Genomic DNA, 21,415 nt, shown 5'->3' with positions numbered 1-21,415 from the left:
ATTTTTAACTTGCTTAATATGGAGTTTGTTAAGCTTAGGAGCTCCCATCATTTTGAATGGGTAACCATTCAAAACTGTAGTGTCAGATTTGGCTTCCACTGCTCTCAGGTGTCCCAAATGGTGAAAGTGGTCAAAAGTGCTCAGTGGTCAAAGATGTGATTATATTCATAAATACTTAATTTTCACCACCCCTAATTTTTTGAAATGACACTCTTGAGAACAAGTTGAGGCAACATTATTAATTAATCTGAGATGGCATTTATAAATGAAAACATATGATAACTCTTTTTATAGATAATTCATTATAATGGGTTTCATTAAAATGTGTATTCTGACTCCCTCAAAAACCTGTTAAATCTAGTATATAAATTCAGCAAAATTGCAGTGCACAAAATCAATACACAAAAAATCAGCAATGTCCCTGTACACTAATAGCAAACTATCTGAAAAAGAAATGAAGAAATCAATCTCATTTACAATAGCTACAAAAGATAAAATATTTAGGAATAAGTTTAATGAGGGAGGTGAAAAATCTCCACTGAAGACTAAGAAATATTGATGAAAAAAACTGAAGAAACAAATATATGGAAGGACATCTTGTGTTCATGAATCAGAAGAATAAATATTGTAAAATGTTCATACTACACAAAGTTATCTGCAGATTCAATGCAGTCCCTATCAAAATACCAGTGACATTTTTCACAAAAATAGAAAAAAAATCCTAAACTTCTTATGGAGCCAAAAAAGATCCTAAATAGCAAAAGCAATCTTTAGCAAAAATAACAAAGCTGGAGGCATCACACTACCATAGCACTATCTGATATAAAAATATATTACAAAACTATAATAACCAAAACAACATGACACTGGCATAAAAATAGACACATAGACCAATGGAATAGAATAAAGAGCTGAGAAATTGTATTGCCAACTGATTTTTATCAAAGGTACCAAGAACACATAATGGGGAAAGAACAGTTTTTTCAATAAGTTATTGGGAAAGCTGAATATCCACATACATAAGAATGAAATCAGACACTTATCTCTCATTATATACAGCAAACAACTCAATTGGATTAAAGACTTAAATGTAATACCTGAAACCATGAAACCTACTAGAAGAAAACCTAACAGAGAAGTTCCATGCCATTGGTCTGGGCAATGATTTTCTGGATGTGACCACAAAAGAACAGGCAATAAAAGCAAAAATAGAAAAATAGAACAATTAAACTGAAAAGCTTTCACACAGCAAAGGAAACAACCAGCAGAGTGAAGAGAAAATCCACAGAACAGGATTTGCACACCATACAATAAGAGGTTAATATCCAAAATATATAAGAAACTTAAACAGTTCAACAGCAAGAAAATTAATGACCTGACTGAAAAATGGACAAAAAATCTGAATAGACGCTTCTCAAAAGAAGGCATGTGAATTGCCAACAAGTACGTGAATAAATGCCCAACATCACTAATCATCAGAGAAATGTAAGTCGAAACCACAGTGAGATATTACCTCACTTCTGTTAGAATGGCTATTGTCAAAAGTCAAGAGGTAACAAATGTTGGAATAGAGGTGGGGAAAAGGGAACCCTACACACTGTTTCTGAGAATGTAAATTAGTACAGCCATTATAGAAAATAGTCTGGAATTTCCTCAAAAAATTAAAAGTAAAACTTCCATATGATCCAGCAATTTTAGAACTGGGTATATATCCGAAGAAAAGGAAATCAGTATGTCAAAGAGATGTGCACTCCCATGTTTACTGCAGCACTATTTCCAATAATCAAAATATGGAATCAACCTAAGTATTCATCAACAGATGAATGGATGAAGAAAATTTCACCTGTATATACAGTGGAATACTATTCAGTCATAAAAAAAATAAAATCAGCATGGATGAACCTAGAAAGCATTATGTTAAGTGAAGTAGGACTGGCGCAGAAAGACAAATACTACATGATCTCACTCATATGTGGAGTTGAACAAAGCTAATCTCATAGAAGCAGGGAGTAGAATGGTGGTTTCCAGAGGCTGGGGTAGTCAGGGGAAAAGCAGGACAGGGAGATGTTGGTTAAAGGACATATAATTATAGTTAGATAGGAATAAGCTCATGAGATCTATTGCATAGCATGGTGGCTACAGTTAATTACAATACATCGAATTCTTGAAAATGTAAAAATTGGAGGTTAAGTGTTCTCACCACAAAAATGATAACTGAGACAATATATTTGTTAATTAGCTAGATTTAACTATTTCACAATGTGTATGTACTTCAGAACATCATGTTGCAAACAATATATATGTACAATTCTATGTCACTTGAACATTTTTTAAATGTATACTTTGATTCTTGTCAATCACTTTCATCTTGCAGTCAATAATAAAGTAGATATAAAAACTTAAGAAAGAAAAATTAAATAAATCAATGTCACTATTTTGTTCTACAAACAGAAATTTAATATATGATTAAAGTGTCATCACCAATCCATGCAGGAAATGTGAATTATTTCTACTAGATCATTATGTGGAGAAAAACAAAACTGAATTTCTAGTTAACAATATATAAACAAGTGTATTACAACTAGATTAAAGACTGATAAGAAACATAAAACTACAAAGAGAATGGAATATAATGTAGAAAGATATCTGTGCAATCTAGAGTCATGAAACACTTTAACAAAAACCCAAAAGGATAAAGATGAAAAATTAACTAGCTTGATTATGTCAAATTAAGGCTTTTTGGTTCACCAAAGAACATCAAGGGCAAAGATGAAGATAAAACCAAGGAACAGTAATACATACATAGAAATAAATTTAACAAATGATGTTAAGACTTCCACAGTAAAATTATGAAACTGTATTAAAAAGTATGAAAGACTTAAATAAATGGGGAGATATACCATAACTATATCTTTATATCTTAAAAATGTTAGTTTTTCTCAAATTGATGCATAGATTTAAGGCAAATCATGTTAAAATCTAAAAAGAAAGAAACTTGATAATCCATTTATAATATTTATATAGAAGATTACAGGGAAAAATTGCCAGAAGAATTTTGAGAGCATATGTATGAAGGATGGACTTATTATTTAGATAATAGGTCTTTTTATAGAGCTATGGTAATTAAGATCATGTGATACTATTGCAGAGACAGACAATTAGACTAACAGAATAACATAGAGCTCAGAGGTTGACCCACACATGCGTGGAACTCATACACGAGAGGTGTATTGTGTCTGAAAAGTGGGTAAGGAAGAAATTCAATGAATAAAGATGGGAAAATAGTATACTCATGTAAATTTGAATTCCTACCTCTCATGATATACAAAAATCAATTTCATACTTTAAATCCTTGATAGAAAAATATAAGTGATTTCTCCTAAACTTTAAGATAGGGAAATACTTATAAAATAAAAGAGAAAAATTGACCATAAAAGGAAGAATGGGCCGGGCGCGGTGGCTCAAGCCTGTAATCCCAGCACTTTGGGAGGCCGAGACGGGCGGATCACGAGGTCAGGAGATCGAGACCATCCTGGCTAACACGGTGAAACCCCGTCTCTACTAAAAATACAAAAAACTAGCCGGGCGAGGTGGCGGGCGCCTGTAGTCCCAGCTACTCAGGAGGCTGAGGCAGGAGAATGGCGCAAACCCGGGAGGCGGAGCTTGCAGTGAGCTGAGATCCGGCCACTGCACTCCAGCCCGGGCTACAGAGCAAGACTCCGTCTCAAAAAAAAAAAAAAAAAAAAAAAAAAAAAAAAAAAAAAAAAAAAAAAAAAAAAAAAAAGGAAGAATGAATAACTGCAACTTTTCCAAGTAAAAATTTTTGGTTATAAAAGCAAAGCTTGAAGAAAATGAAAAGACATTTCAAACTAGGAAAACGTATTTACAATATTTACTATTGTTAAAGAATTGGTATCAAAAAGGCATGAATTATTCTTATGCCAATAAGAACTCAAAAATATCCAAGAAAGGCCAGGCGCGGTGGCTCAAGCCTGTAATCCCAGCACTTTGGGAGGCCGAGGCGGGCGGATCACGAGGTCGGGAGATCGAGACCATCCTGGCTAACACAGTGAAACCCCGTCTCTACTAAAAATACAAAAAATTAGCCGGGCGAGGTGGCGGGCGCCTGTAGTCCCAGCTACTCGGAGGCTGAGGCAGGAGAATGGTGTGAACCCGGGAGGCGGAGCTTGCAGTGAGCCGAGATGGCACCACTGCACTCCAGCCTGGGCGACAAAGCGAGACTCCATATCAAAAAAAAAAAAAAAAAAAAAAAAAAAAAAAAATTCCAAGAAAATGTGGGCAAGATATTTCACCAAACATATGTGTGAGAAAACCTACGTGTTCAATGAAACACAAAGTAACAATCCCTGATGATCAGGGAAACATATAGGAAGAATGCAATAGGATACATTTTTATACCCATTTAATTAGCAAAAATTATAAACTCGCACAATACCAAGTGTTGGAACGCTTGTAGATTCACAGTACCTATTATACACTACTTTTTGAAGGATAATTTGATGCAGTGATTTAGAAAACAGTTTGGCATTACCACAGCAGAACATTTGCCTACCCCATGACTCAGTAATTCTATATCTTAGGTAAATAAACAAAAGAAATCTAGTACTTGTGCACATGTTTCACCAAAGACATGTAAAATATTCATAGTGGCACTGTTCACAATAGCAAAAACTGGAAAAACAGAAAAGCACATAAACAGGGTAAATGTGATATATTCATATATTCACATCCAATAAAATAACATATAGTGGTTAAAATGAATGAAATACAGTGACAAAAAACTATGATTTTTCTCCCTTTCTTTTTATATAAATGTGCCACGGCGATGAAGGCTTGTTTGTTCTCTCGATTTTGATACAGGATTCTTTGACTGGTCCGGCACACTAAAAACAAGCCGATTAAACAGAGAAACATAATTCCAAAATTTACTACAGTGGAGCCCCCAATAGACTTAATCCAAGTCATGGGGTTTAATCCATAAAGATTTTCTGCCACCTGATCTAATGCCTCAGCTCCAGGCACAACGGATAAATGAGTTTGAGAGGCTTCAAAAATTTGTTTCTTTAATTTAGTTATGTCCAATGATAAATTATCTTCCCTACCCAGAAGGTGTCCTTTGACCATTTCCCATGAATCATCAGTCTCCTTATAGGAATACGGAGTGATACAGAAATCAGAGGTATTCCAGTGGCACTGCATTTGCATGTGATGTTCGAGACTCATTACCTGATCTCCAAGCCAAATAACAGATGGCTTTAAATCATTAATTTGATTAGCCAATTTTTGATCAATGCCTTGTTGAGAATTCCACATTTGGGTGGAATTGGCTTGCCAATCATTAACAAAATGAGCCGTTTGAATAGACTGACGTAACGCCATTCCCGGCAGTGGTGGCTATTGCAGTGACTGTAATTGGGCCCATGATCACAGCGATTAAAGTGCAAACAAATCTCTTAGATCTTTTTAGAATTTCCTGTAACACTTCATTAATTAAATGTATTGAGGGGGAGGATTCCCAAGGTCTGGGCAAAGTTACCGGAATCCAGATTCCTTCTCGAGCTCAAACCAACGTTACACTTTTCCTGGAGTCAAAATGGGAGTTAATATAAGTGTATAAATGACAGTTAATGCATTGGACAGTTTGATTGTTCGTCCAAATTTTGATATTTCCAACTAACAGTATGTAAGGAGGCTTAACACAACTCTGTATGGGAACAGTCAGCTTGGAGGTAAGTAAAGCAGAATGTCTGAATCTATGTTGATAATGAGAGACGGGGATGGTAGTGGGGACAACAGACAGAATAGTTTCCCCTTCCCATACTCACAGTCCAGACATGGCAATAGCCAATTTCCAAAGTTCTGGGTGTTCTGGGCTCAGAATGGGGAGTATCATATTAGGCCTCATAGGGGTAATGCTTTTATCTTCCCATTTTAAGGGAAAGAATGAGCTGAACTTCCTATGCAAAGTAGAATGATGATTCTCGTTCTCCCGATAAGAAATAAAATAAGTAGCCTCCAGGCATTCCTTTCCGCCAGATGAGCAATTGTTTTTTAAATAGCCCTTTGGTGCCCAGTCTATTACTAAACCATATGAGTCATTTTTTAATATTACTGCATGTGAGTTAACACGGTCTTCCCAAATTAAAGTTTTAGATGGGCCCTCAAAATTTTTAGGGCATGGTTTTCCTGCAGGCTTATAATGAAAGTATGGGGTATCTCCCATTACTCCCTCTTTCATTTGTTTTAAAGGAGAAAGGGAGAGGCCAGAGACCAAATATCCCAGTTCCTCTGTAGCTGATTTATCCGGAAGATAAGCAGCCCAGACTTGAGTTTCTAGATGAGTACAAGCATGTGCATGTCTGAGGCACAGAGGGTGGTATTTATAACCCATAGGAACATTAAATTCAGTGCCTTCTTCTCTTGGTTGAATTGGGCAACAGTCATATGTAGCTCCAGGCATCCACATACTATCATTAGTATAGATTTCTGCAGGAGCATTCATCCAGGTGAGAGGTCGAATAAGTGGAGGAAAAGGCACATAAGCCCAATAAGAATAATTATGTGTAGCAGGTAAATCAGTGTGAGAGGAAATTGGTGAGACAGAAAGTATAAAGTATAAAGAGGAGAATCATTACCTATTGTAAGCGAGATTGAGTGCTGAAGGAGGAGGAGAAAAACAGAGGGATGTTATTTTCAGGCTAATAGAAATGGTGAGGTTTTTAGGTTCGTAAGGAGAAAAAGAAAGATAATTAGAAGGGGGATTAGTTAGCTGGGTCTCTATTGCCATCAGAGAGGATTGAATTTGACTCATTGTGATTTGGTGTGCCTGCTTCTGAGGAGTTGGCATAGATCTCACCACGTCTGAGGGCAGTCTCTGACACAGACATCTTTTCCCTATGGTTTTCTTTTGATGATCTCCTGGAGAAACACAAGCATATTCTCTTTCCCACGTTAAGTAGAATCAGAGAGAGTATTTAAAGGTTTGAAGAAATCCTGTAAGGCAGTAATCACAGCAATTAACTCTGCCTTTTGAGCAGAAGTATAAGAGGTAGAAATAAGCTTGACTGTAGGACCTATATAACCAGCATTGCCATTACTGGAGCCATCAGTGAACACTGTAATGGCCTCAGGAATGGGCTGATCTTTGATCGTTGGTTAATTGAGGGACCATCCAAGACGTCATTTTTATAAAATCAAACAATTTGTTCTTTGGATAATGATTGTGAATAACGCCAATGAAATCAGACAAGTGAATTTGCCACAGTACGGAATGTTGAAAGGCGGCTTGAACTTCGAACCGATCCGACATGTACCAGATTTCTTTTTTACTAGAAACACAGGGGGAAAGAGAGGGTTCCACATTTCCAAGTTGTAACAGTTCAGAAACCAATTGACTTAAAGTCTCCAGTTTTTCTTTAGAAAGTGGCCACTGCTGAATCCAAACGGGTGTGTCAGATTTCCATTGTAAAGGGAAAGGATCAGGAGGGGTGGCAGCTGCCAACACTAAAAAGGATAACCTAAAACCGCCCTGTTTTGTTTTATAGTAACTGGGAGGGGTTTAGTAATTCCTTCATGCTTTGGACCAAGACCGAGCCCAGGAACAAACCCCATGTTTTCCATCACATGCTGACTGGGAATACTCTAAGAGTTATGTGGAATATTAATTTCAGCTCCTCATTGTGCCAGTAAATCTCTACTCCAAAGATTAATGGGAATTGGCATGATATAGGGCTGAATTGTACCCTTTTGACCATCAGGGCCAGTGCAAGGCAAGATAAATGTGCTTTCATACACTTTCATACTCGGCTTTTCCAACACCTACTAGTCCCACGTTAGCAGGATGTTTAAGCCAGGAGGAAGGCCATAAACTAGAGGAAATAACAGAAACATCAGCACCAGTATCTACTATGCCCTCAAACTTTCTTCCTTGAATGTGTATGGTGCAGGTGGGCATTGTTTAGAAATTACATTAATTCAATAAGCAGCCTTTTCCCCGCCAGAGCCCATCCCAGGGCCACGTGTCTTATTTCCTTTGTTTAAAACAATATTAGGTAGTAAAAGCAATCAAGCAATTGACTCACCAGCCAGAATGGAAACAGGAACCTTGGCAGACACGATTAATTTAATCTCATCAACGGAATCAGAATTAATGAGACCAGTATGAATGATGATACCTTTAGCCGAGGTGGATGCCCCACCTAACACCAGACCCACCGAACTTTGAGGTAAAGGGCCAGTGACCCCAGTAGGGACAATTAAAGGCAAAGAGTTAGGTAATAAATTCAGAGGAATAGTACTACGGAGATCAACCGCCCCGCCGCCTACCATGGAGATGGACAAGCATTGTACTGAGACAGAAGGAGAGACTGGGCCCCATTTGGGTTGGCTATAGGTAAGTTTGTTTGTGCTGGGGGTTGCGTTGGGACTGCCTGAAGTGGAAACGCAACATTGGTCTGAGTCTAAAGGGTCCCATTTGACGTTGGGGCCTGGGACTGGCCCCACTCCCTGTTTCCCTGGTGTTGTGGCAGGGGATTTCCATCTATATCATACTTAGCGAGGCAATTACTTGCCCAATGTTTACCCTTGCAACAACGTGGGCCAACAGTAGCAGCAGCATTTGGCTGTGTTTGTTGAGTAGACTTGGCTGCTTTTAAGTTTTTAACAGTGCAATATTTTCGAGTATGACCAAGTTGGCCGCAATTATAGCAGACTCCAAGAAAAGAATTAGTGGAACTAGTTTCTTCGGTGTCCTTCATGGCCCGTGCCCACAGAATAGCTTTGTAGGTATCTGATCCAGTGCCTTCACAAGTTCTAATATATGCAGGCAACATCCTGTGATCACATAAATTTTGTCGTTGGACAGAACGCATGGCCATTTTACACTCATAGTTCACATTTTCAAAAGCTAACATATGAAGGAGAATACCTTGAGTGCACTCATCAGAGACAGATTTTTCAACAGCATCTTGTAATTTAGCTAAAAAATCAGGGTATAATTCAGAGTGACCTTGTTTAACCGTGGTAAAAGAAACAGGAGCTTGGCCTGGAGCGCATAATTTATCCCAAGCTCTCATACACACATTTGTTACTTGTTTCATGGTAAGAGCATCAAAGTTTAATTGGGCATAAGTATCAAAGAAACTATCAGAACCTGTGAACTGAGCCTGAGCAATTAGAATGCCATTAGCCTGATATAGCTGAGCCTGCAAACAGGCCTCTTCTCACCACCAGACTGAGATGGGGTAAGAACAGCTTTTTGCCAAAAGGTCCAAGTCTAAAGGAAGTAAGGCGAGCTCCATACAAAAAGCTTGTAATACCATTCTAACATAAGGAGAAGTAGGACCATACTGAGTATAAGCATCCTTAAATTCTCTTAAAAAGGTAAGATTGAGCAGTGCATGTTGATGCAGACTGGAATCAGAGTGTGAGAAAGGGGAATTGAAGAAGTAGAAGAAGCAGAAGTATACTGGTGATTACGGGCGTCCATGTGTGAAGAACGGTACTGCGAAGTAGGCTGAGTGGATGGCAATGTGACCAGCTGAGGAACTGAAACGACACTGACAGGAGGGTGAGGGGCTAAAGTGGATGGGGGAAGGCCTGAAGAATTACGGGTAAATTGTACTTTGGTTCTGGAGCCATTAGGTAACACTCGGAGGCAAATGCTACAAAGATTGGAAGAGGGAAGAATTAGCCTATCTACGGTCCCGGGCTGTGTGAGTCCAGGCTGCAGGATCTTCAAGTACCAGCTCTTCATGAAAAGAAGTGAGATCATTAGGGGTAATGTTAGGCCAAAGTCACCAGAGTTAGACATTGAATTTTCAGCACCTTAGGTGGGAGAGGAGTAGCTGAAGGGAAAGGCTGATCAGATAACAAAAGCCGTGTGGGAAAGGAAAGTTGAGGAGGTATTAGGATGGCATGCACCAAGGCCCAATCACCCCAAACAGTAACGGGAACATAATTCCCTGTGGAGACCAGTTACTGGAATGCTGCAACAAGATCCAACACTTTTACATATATGGTTCTTCTTTCAGGAAACCAAGGACGGTATTTTTCCAAGGAAACCAAGGCCCTGAATAGAGTGACCATATTTTCCATGGTTACTCAGACACTTCCCTGTTTTAACAGGTCTACATATAAGGTTCCTTTTTCAGGAGACCAAGGATAGAATTTTACCACTGCCCTGAACAGAGTGACCATATTTTCCAAGGGCACTTGAACAATTCCCTGTTTTAACTGAAGTTTAATATAGAAGAGATAAGTATAATTTTTATACTCTGTGTGACCCATAGTTAACCCGGACCACACACAGACTACTCACCAGTCATCAGGGAGTCGAACACGCATATCTGTGGACGAAACCAATGACATTTCTCTGCACCTACCAAAGGGAATCGAGTTCCCACATGCGCTTAGGAAAAAAGAAAAAACCACCAGGCGTGCCGCCAGATATCGGGGAAAACCCCACTCCTGATATTTAACGTGGGTTTTTTTCTATTTCCCCAAGCATTGGCTGTTCTGAGAAATAAAGGGAAAGAATACAAGAGAGAGAAATTTTAAAGCTGGGTGTCCAGGGGAGACATCACATGTCGGCAGGTTCCATGATGCTCCCTGATCTGTAAAACCAGCAAGTTTTTATTAGCGATTTTCAAAAGGGGAGGGAGTGTACGAATAGGGTGTGGGTCACAGAGATCACATGCTTCACAAGGTGATAAAGTATCACAAAGCAAATAGAGGCAGGGTGAGATCACAGGACCACAGGACAGGGCAAAATTAAAATTGCTAATGAAGTTTCCGGGCACGCATTGTCATTGATAACATCTTATCAGGAGACAGGGTTTGAGAGCAGACAACCTGTCTGACCAAAATTTATTAGGCGGGAATTTCCTCATCCTAATAAGCCTGGGAGCGCTACAGGAGACTGGGGCTTATTTCATCCCTCTGGCTTCGACTGTAAAAGATGGCCATCCCCATGGGGGCTGTTCATAGACCTACCCTCAGGGACGCATTCTCTTTCTCAGGGATGTTCCTTGCTGAGAAAAAGAATTCAGCAATATTTCTCCTATTTGCTTTTGAAAGAAGAGAAATATAGCTCTCTTCCACCTGACTCACCAGCAGTCAGAGTCCAAGGCCATCTCCCTTGTTCTCTGAACATTGCTGTTATCCTGTTCCTTTTTCAAGGTGCCCAGATTTCATATTGTTCAAACACACATGCTCTACAAACAATTTGTGCAGTTAACGCAATCATCACAGGGTCCTAAGGCGACATATATCCTCTTCAGTTTACGAAGAAGATGATGGGATTAAGAGACTAAAGTAAAGACAGGCATAGGAAATCACAAGGGTATTGATTGGGGAAGTGATAAGTGTCCATGAAATCTTCACAATTTATGTTCAGAGACTGCAGAAAAGACAGGCATAAGAAATTATAAAAGTATTAATTTGGGGAACTAATAAATGTACATGAAATCTTCACAATTTATGTTCTTCTGCCACGGCTTCAGCCAGTCCCTCCATTCGGGGTCCCTGACTTCCCACAACATGAATTAATCTTAGCAGTATGATAATACAATAATTAAATGAAAAGTTAATTCTCAAAAAATTACATGATGTTTATTTTCCTTTTATCAAGATAAAAATAATTTAAAATTACTCTATTTATTTACATTGAATATATAAACAGTAAAAACATATAAAACAGTAAATATATATATGAGTAAATACACACAAAAATAAAGTTTATATATATAAACTTTAGAAGCAACAGTACTATCTAAACAGGAAAGTTGAGGAATGATGAAAAGAGGATAATTGCTGCCTGATTTAGGATAGTAGGTTGGTGAAGAGTACTGTAAAATTAGATGTAGATTATCTAGGCCACAGATTCTGTTTGGGGATTGAGGTTTTCCAGTTGGTTATTATGTAACCAAAATTAATAAATGAGTGGAAAAAAGCAAGCAGGACTTACATAAACTGGACCCTTCCTTACACCATATACAAAAATTAACTCAAGATGGATTACAGACTTAAATGTAAAACCCAAACCGCGAAAACCCTGGAAGAAAACCTAGACAATACCATTCAGGACACAAGAGTAGGCAAAGACTTCAGGATGAAAACACCAAAAGCAATTGCAACAAAAGCCAAAATTGACAAATGGGATCTAATTAAACTTAAGAGCTTCTGCACAGCAAAAGAAACTATCATCAGAGTGAACAGGCAACCTACAGAATGGAAGAACAATTTTGCAATCTACTCATCTGGCAAAGGTCTAATATCCAGAATTTACAAGGAATGTAAACAAATTTACAAGAAAAAAACAACCCCATTGAAAAGTGGACAAAGGATATGAACAGACACTTCTCGAAAGAAGACATTTACGTGGCCAACAAACACATTTATAAAAAGCCCAACATCACTGATCATTAGAGAAAAGCAAATCAAAACCACAAAGAGATACCATCTCATGCCAGTCAGAATGGTGATTATTAAAAAGTTAAGAAACAATAGATGCTGGCAAGGCTGTGGAGAAATATGAAAACTTTTACACTGTTTTATGGGAATGTAAATTAGTTCAACCATGGTGGAAGAGAGTATAGTGATTCCTCAAGGATCTAGAACCAGAAATACCATTTGACACAGAAATTCCATTACTGGTTATATACCCAAAGGATTATAAATCATTCTACTATAAAGATACATGCACACATATGTTTATTACAGCACTATTTACAATAGCAATGCCATTGAACCAACCAAAATGCCCATCAGTGATAGACTGGATAAAGAAAATGTGGCACATATACAGCATGGAATACTATGCAGCCATAAAAAGGAATGAGATCATGTGCTTTGCAGGGACAAGGATGAAGCTGAAAGCCAACATCCTCAGCAAACTAACACAGGAACAAAAAACCAAACACCACATGTTCTCACTCATAAGTAGGAAATGAGTGATGAGGACACATGGACACAGGAAGGGGAACAACATAAACCAGGGCCTGTTGGTGTTCGGGGGTAAGGGGAGGGTATTCCGAGGATGGGTCAATAGGTGCAGCAAACCACCGTGGCACACATATTCCTAGTAACAAACCTGAACATTCTCCACATGTATCCTGGAACTTAAAAAAAAAAATCTTATGAACACAAAGAAGGAAACAACAGGCACTGGGATCTACTTGAGGAGGGAGGGTGGGAGCAGGGAGAGGAGCAGAAGAGATAACTATTGGGTACTGGGATTAATACCTGGGTGATGAAATAATCTGTACAAAAAACCTCCATGAAACATGTTTACTTATGTAACAAACCTTCACACGTACCCTTGAACCTAAAATGAAAGTAGTATATAAATAAATAAATTAATTAAATAAATAAATGATCATGAGTAACCCAATGTTGTTTATTTGCAGTCTAAGGAAAAACATTAAAGTTAAACCAACAAGAAACAAGTATCTCTAGATTTTACAGAAACAGAAATTATATGTAATTTGTTACCTAACTCAGCCTAAATTTACTTTCTTTTTACAACAATTAGGCAATGCAAATTTTTTTGAAAACATCAGATCTCAATGGTTTATCCCGCTCTACACAATGTCTCCTCCTAATTTATCCGAATTTTTTGGATCAGAAAATCATGCCTATTGTAACTACATTTAAAAAAAAACTAAGCACTGAGTTTCAACATTTATGCCACTACAGAGTTTTCTAGAGGTGAACACTGTCCTGGTCATGACACAACCATCATCCTACCAGGCATCCCTGAGCTACATGTAATTCCCCTGATTTCCTGGCTGGATTTTATTCTAAACTCTTTTATTGACACATTACGCTCCTTTCCTCCACACTTGCCTAAGTTCTTTGTATCCTGTCATTTTCAACTTGGGTGTCACCTGGGAAACCTTCCTTGTTCTCCCTACCACCTACTACTGCCTGGGCTAAATTTATCTCTGTGTGCTCCAATGTCTGTATTTATTGCAGAATCTAGAAGACTAAATGTTCGTCGGTGTTTTTTTTTTTTTTTTTTTTTTTCCATTCGACGTGAGCTCCTGGAGGGCAAAAATCTATGCTTCATTTATTTTTGTATCTCCTTAATCTAACTCCATACCATGCCTATGCTTTCTTCATTTATAAGTGAATTTCTTTCTATGCAACTTTAAGTAAAACACCCTATTTCTTATAATTTTGTGTTACTACACTTTACAACTTAAAAAATATTTATAGTTGTGTTTATTGGGTGAACATTAAGTTCTGCAAATCATTTATGTTTCAACAGTCGACTGTCAACCTCACCTTAATCAGAGATACACGTGTCATAGCTATGGCTACTATTTTATCTGACAGCAAGGCTACCCATCTCACTAGAAAGGAGCTCATTTTCCAATCAGACATAATGAACACTTAAGGAAAGGCTATGCTTGAAAGAAAACATTGCTTCATAGAGTTATGTCAACCCATTGACCATATGTAAATATTTACATAGACACTTTCTGCCTCTCTTGTCAATGAGTAGGTTTTTGCTTTATATTTCTGGAACCATGCTTTAGAATTGCTTTAAGATACTAATTAACATAAAATGCACCCCACTCCCACTGTCAATGTATCTTATAATCTTAATCAGCTAACAACAACCCAAATTCCCAGAGAGGGTAACCATGACATAAGAAGTGACTGGTGTTGAGACTCCTCTATTCTGTATTAGCACATGATGGCAATATAAGAATCCTAGAAAATCTAGACCACTCTTTTCAGAGAAATCCTTGAGCTTATTTTTCTTTATTCACTGTAGAAATAGTTTATTCGCTGTTAATTATTTCTGCCTTGAGAAAAAAAATGTAGCTAGTGGAAAGGAAATGGGATTGAAATTGCGACAGAGTTCAAATCCTGGTTTCCTGGTTTCAGATTGTCACTTGAATTAGTTATTTAATCTTTATGAATCTCACTTTCCCTATCTGTAAAATGAAGATAATACCTACACTGAAGATCAATGTTAGGGTTACAGAAAATGCACTTGGCACACTGAGGTAGAGAATGTGCTCAATGATTAGTTGCCATTATTACTAGATGTGAGAGGAAGAGAAGACCAGTTACCTAAATCTGCATTTTTTATCTTTTTTTTGTTCTTTGGACATGCTTTGCTTCTAGAGGTGTATGTACATCCTATTTTGCAATGAGTATTTATGAGATTAATGAAGCTATTTGGAAACCATCACCTTCAGATAGAGAAAATAGCCATTGTGTGACATGGGTACTTTCTGATTTCCTCTGAGTAACAGTGGGGTTTATAACTGTACTGATTGTATGCAGTCTGCTTAGTTTGTATAAACAGTTACACATTTCCTTAATACCCTGAATGTATAGATGGCCAAGTGAAAGAAAACCTGTTCATTTTATTCACAATTGAGTGCATCAAAACACTGGAAATAAGAAACAATTCAAGATGTAATCTATATTTTTTGCACTGCTTTAGAGATACATCCTTTTTTTTCCTGAGGCTAAAAGTTAAACTTCTGGTCTACACTCACTGTGCATATGATAAAGACAGTGCTGGGAAACGGGCTTGCTGCTGGCCCTCGCCTCTACTCTGGCCCTGGAGATGTGTTTATTTCTTTATGCAGATCTGTAAACCTTTTCCCAAGGCTAGAATTTTCAATCAAAATAATCCTTTAAGGTTTGTTTAGCTCCCATCGAATCACTTCAAATATGTAGGTGTGTTTTTTTTTTCTTTCATTCTTTTTTTTTTTAATAATAAAAAAAAAAACCTTCCTGATTCTGAATGAGGATTTAGTTAAATGCCTGTTTAAGAATTGATGAGTAATTTAAAGGATTTAGGAGAACATTCTGTGCTATTATATGCAAATACATGCCATGCATGGCTCCCTATGTCATTAACCTGGCAGTCATTTCATGCATGACTCCCCATCTTATTAAGCTAGCAGTATGGAATATTTGATTTACTAAACTGGCATGAACTACTTAGTGTGCTAATATAGGAATATAACTTTTAAATTTCTTTGGAATAACTATCTTTGAAACAGATTCTTGAAGACGATAACATTATTTTGACAGCTGTGCTCAGTTTCTAAGAGTCTATTTTAGGAAGCGTCTTATAACTGTAGAAATGTACCTGTGTGATTTGAATGAACCATACAATAATTGAAAATGAAAACCATCATAGAAATAAGAGTCCTTAGAATTCAGTAGCAAGTGATTTGACAACACAGGTAAATAAATTTGGTAGAAGCGTTTGCTTTTAGACAAGATGTGTGACAGTATGTGGTTGCCTGAGAGTCTGCCACTGGGCTCCGGGTTACCATGATGTTCTGAAAACTCTTTTTATAGCCAAGGCTCCCCTGGCTTTCCCCAGCTTTCGTTGCCATAGCAGCATTCATTGGCCATGGGATTTACAGAAAAAGAGAGAGAGAGAGAGAGGGAGGAAAAGAGGGCTGTATGTTTGTAAAGTTGGTGCAGTGCCAAATGTAGCAGGAATTATAAATTCAGGATGCTGGATTCTTCCTTTAGTGTCCATTTCAGCTAGTGCCTAATGTCACCCACATAATCGCAAACCACTCTGTCATCATTCAGACCAGCTGCGTGAAATGAGACAAAGGGAAATTTAGCAGCAAGGGAGGAAATGGTAATTTAAAAGGCTTTTAAATGATGTTTTCTATGTTCCTCAATCAACAATGTTTTAAAGCCTTTAATTTTTTTTCAACAATAGGATTTCCTTGTTGTGCTGGCTTGGCTGATGACATATCAGCACTGAGTTGGCCAAAAAAATGTCAGAGACTAGAAAGGAAGTCCAACAGATAAATCTAAAAGCAGTTAAAAAGGAAATATTTATAGTAATTTTCATTTCTGCTAAACGTTTTGCATTTAAATTACACAGATAAATTTGGCTTCACTCTTTTTGACTATTGTATAATGTTGAATCAGAAGGATCAATATTTATCAGATATGTCCTTTAATAGGTACTTCCAGATTTGTGATATTATGTTCATCGTTTCTTCAGTCGTGACACGTACTTCAGAGTTCACAAGGCAACAGGAAAAAAAAAATGTTCATGAAGGAAGAAAACCAAGTGAATAACCCAGGAAAGTTGGTGAACTGTGACATGTGTTGGACTCATGTGAGCCATGAATATGTAAGTGGGGCCCAGCTAGGCCAGGAGGAGAGGGAGGGAAGAGGATATCAGGTGGGGAATTTGTCTAAGAGAAAGGGAATATAAAATGTGTTTGCTTGCAGCAATTCCAGGATGTCAGCTAGGATTTACAGTAGGATACACAAATAGATGAAGTAATCTGTAAAAACTGGAGTAGTTTATTGATAGATGGTTGGAAATAGAGAAAATCGACTATAAGAGAACCATTAATGTTTAGCAGAGCCTTTTGTTAGATTTTTAAAAACTATGATCTCTTTATCTGAAATTATAAATAGCACCTGTATATATGGACAGACAATTAGATGAATGCAGTAGAGATCCCAGACATCACTCAACATTATATGGGAAATTGGTAAACCGCAGAAGTGGCTTTACACATCAATGGGGAAAGAAAAAATTTGATTTTTGGTTTGAGGACATTTTGGTTATTTATATGGAAAAAAATTAAAAGAAGATTTATATGCCACATCATAGAAAAAAACAATTAAAATTTGAATAAAAAACTTAAAATGTTTATGAAAATATAGATGACTTTTTTATGAATTTAAGGAAGGTAAGTATTTTTTAAACTAGCTATGAAAATACAAATTTTGAGGGATAAATAATATGTTATTTTGACAGCAGACAATATAAACACAGTAAAAGAACAAGATAAAGTCTAGGAAAAGATATTTCAATGCAATAGCTGAGAGGATTGTTTTTCAGAATAAATGAAGCACTCCTGTAAATTAATGTAAAAAATTAACTGAGATTAAAACAGCTACACTGTATGAACAGGTGACTTACAGTAAAAGAACCCTGAACCCGACAAACATATCAAGATGCTCCAACTCATTAGTAGAGAATTACAAAGGAAAACAAAAATGATAAAGATTTGACAAATATCAGATTGGCAAAAATTTAAAATCTAACAATGCCAAGTGTTGCTGTACATTTGGGAAAACGATGCTGATAGGTGTTTGAAATGTTATCAGGGATCTGGGAAACAATTTGGCAGGATATAGTAAAGATTAAAATGTGTCTCCTATAGGACTGAGTAATTCTATATCTATGCACATGTACCCACAAAAATATTGTAGCATTAATTAAATGGGAAACAAATATATCATAACATATTCATATTATGGAATACTGAATGCTTATTAAAATAGATAAAATAGAAAAATGTTTTAACTTGAATAAATGAGAGAAAAACTTATAGCGGAAAAAGTAAGTTGTAATATCCAATATAAAATATGATACCATTTATAGTAACATAAATGTTATTGGGTTGATATAAAAGAGGCTATTTATGCATGCATAACTATATTTATTAAAGCATGAAAACCTGGATAGGAAGAATATATTCCCAACAAAGGAAACATAGCCAAAGAATAAAGGAGGGAAAAAAAGAACACATGAACTGAATCTGTAATGATTTATTTCCTTAACAAAAATACCTATTTTGGAAAGTGAGACTACCAAATATTGAGTGCTGGCTGATAGAACACTTAACCATCACTGAAGTGGTGTTGCCAAAAATAACAATAATAATAATAAGACTCTGAGTCTAAATCTTGAGTCTCAACTCAATAACACATTTAAACACATTTATTTATTTATTTGTTTGTTTGCTTGCTTTTTGAGATGGAGTTTTTCTCTTGTCACCCAGGCTGGAGTGCAGTGGCACGATTTTGGCTCACTGCAACCTCCACTTCCTGGGTTCAAGAAATTCTCTTGCCTCAGCCTCTCAAGTAGCTGAGATTACAGGCACCCCCCCACCACACCCAGCTAATTTTTGTATTTTTAGTAGAGATGGGGTTTCACCACGTTGGCTAGGCTAGTCGTGAACTCCTGACCTCGGGTGATGCACCCACCTCGGCCTCCCAAATGCTGGGATTACAGGTGTGAGTCACCACTCGTGGCCTTTTAAATGCATTTATAGGAAGTGCAGGGGACAGAGAAACATTTTAAACATCACAATGAGGCTGAAATCAGTGAAATTCAAACTGTGGAAAACTCAATAAGCAAATGACCTAGTTTCTTCAACAACAACAACAACAAAAATTATAAGCCCCCTGGTCAACACCCCCCACCACCAAAAAAAAAGGAAAAAAATCCAGGGGAATGTTTAAAACTCCTATTAAGCAATGTCAATGTGAGGGCCTTGTTTAGATCCTGATTCAAACAAAACTGCAAAAAGTTACATTTCTGGGACAATTGCAAATGTAAATAACTACTGCTTGTTTCATATCTTAGGTGTAATATCAGTAATAAAATATATTTAGGACTATATAGTAAATAATTAAAGAAAACTGTAGAGAGGCAAGCAGTCCCAGTTCTTACTTTACTACAAATTAAGAGCAGGACACAATCAGTTCTGAAAACATCTCTAGAGTGGTCAGAAAAAGCTCATTCATTTACTTATTTAACAAATGTATAAAGAAGCTATCAGACATCACATATGATACTCTTATGCATTGGAGATAAGTCAACGAACTAAATAGAAGATCTCTTCCTTTATGGACCTTAAACTCTATAAGGGAAAAGATAGTAAACAAACATGTAAATAAATGATACATCATCCGGTAATAAGTAGTAGATCAAGAAATAAAGCAGGTCCGGGCGCAAGGAAGGGGAGGCTTTTCATTGTGTATTCTGTCAGGTGAGACCTCACTAATAAGGCAGCTAAATAGAAAGATCTGAAGGATGCATAGATAAGTCAATAGCTGGGGGAGTTTTGGGATTGGGGGAATATTCCAGGCAGAGGAGACAGCCAGTGTAAGAGTCCTCAGGTGAGACCATATGTGGGGTGATCAAGAAAAACTAGAGGAGGTCAGGTGTGACTGGAGAGCAGTGAGTGATGTGAAGAGTTACAGGGCACATGGATGTCATGCAGAGCCTTGCAGACCTGCTTTAAAGCTTGGCATTTTAACTGTGGATGAGGTGGGGGTCTAGCGGAGATTTTCAGTGTTGATGTAAACACTCTGACTTAAATTTATAAGGTTGGCTGTTTTGCTGTTTTGAGATTAGACCTTAGGCCAGAGCAGAAGCCGGAAAATCAGTTAGCAATCAATTACAACAATCCAGTTGTTCATTTCACTTCAATATTAACAAAATCTCACAACACAACATCTGATTTTCACCTCAAATCTCCAATTCTTGCTGACTTCTCTATTAATTTTAATTGCCCTAACCCTTTTGCATACTCACATAAAATCTCTTTTTCATACTTACATAAAATCCTTCAGATTGGCATTCTACTTTCCAAATATATTCAGAATGAAATACATTTTTTATTGTGATAAAATACACATAACACAAAAGTTAACATTTCAAACAATTTAAGTATATGTTTCTGTGACATTAAATATATGCATAATGTTGAAACCATCACCACCATCTATCCAGAACTTTTTCATCTTCCCCAATTGAAATTCTGTACCAATCAAATGCTTAACTCTCCAATATTTCTCCCTCACTAGTCCCTGCTAACTACCATTCTACTTACTGTCTCTATATGCTTGACAACTCTAGAAACCTCGTGTTAGTAAAATCATACAATGTTTTTCTTTTTGTGACTAGCTTACTTTAGTAAGCGTGTCTTCAAGGTTAATCCATGTTCTAGCATGTGTCAGAATTTCCTTCTATTTTAAGTCTAATTAATATTTAATTGTATGCATATACCACATTTTGTTTTCTAATTCATTCTTCAATGGATGGTTAAGTTGTTCTCACATCATATTTTTTTTATATTTGATTTTTATTTTAAATTTTGTCTTTCAACTTTTATTTTAGATGCAGGGGATACATGTACAGGTTTGTCACATGGGTAAATTGCATGTCACTGGGATTTTGTGTACAATTTTTTCATCACCCGGGTACTGAACATAATACCTGGTAGGTAGTTTTTTGATCCTTACCCTTCTGCTACCCTACAACCTCAAGTAAACTCCTGTGTCTGCTGTTCTCCTCTTTGTTTCCATGTGTTCTCAAAGTTTAGTTCCCATTTGTAAGTGAGAACATGCTGTATTTGGTTTTTTGCTCCTGTGTTAATTCTCTTAGGATAATGGCCTCTATATGTCTGCTTTTGTACCCTGATGTTTTGTTTACTGCAGCCCTGTAGGAGTTTGAAGTTGAGTAATATAGTGCCTTCAGCTTTGTTCTTTTTGCTTCGGATTGCTTTGGCTCTTTGTGCCCTTTTTTGATTCCATATAGATTTCAGGATAGTTGTTTTTTTTTTTTTTCTCAAGTTTTGTG

The 21,415-nt window shown here is 37.1% G+C and overlaps 2 long non-coding RNA genes across 2 annotated transcripts in view; one reads left to right on the top strand and one right to left on the bottom strand.

Moving 5' to 3' along the window:
• Positions 1–17,150, top strand: part of LOC126947492 (uncharacterized) — a 200,526-nt gene extending 183,376 nt beyond the window's left edge. The window contains exon 10 of the long non-coding RNA XR_007723101.1: positions 16,986–17,150. This is a non-coding gene — a long non-coding RNA (uncharacterized LOC126947492). The remainder of the gene's footprint in view (positions 1–16,985) is intronic.
• LOC126947494 (uncharacterized) overlaps positions 1–21,415 on the bottom strand; it is a 123,002-nt gene that overhangs the window by 59,275 nt on the left and 42,312 nt on the right. The window lies entirely within an intron of this gene.

This window comes from Macaca thibetana, chromosome 2, assembly GCF_024542745.1.
Source record: "Macaca thibetana thibetana isolate TM-01 chromosome 2, ASM2454274v1, whole genome shotgun sequence".
Classification (NCBI taxonomy): Eukaryota; Metazoa; Chordata; class Mammalia; order Primates; family Cercopithecidae; genus Macaca; species Macaca thibetana.
This window is presented reverse-complemented; position numbering and strand designations above follow the sequence as displayed.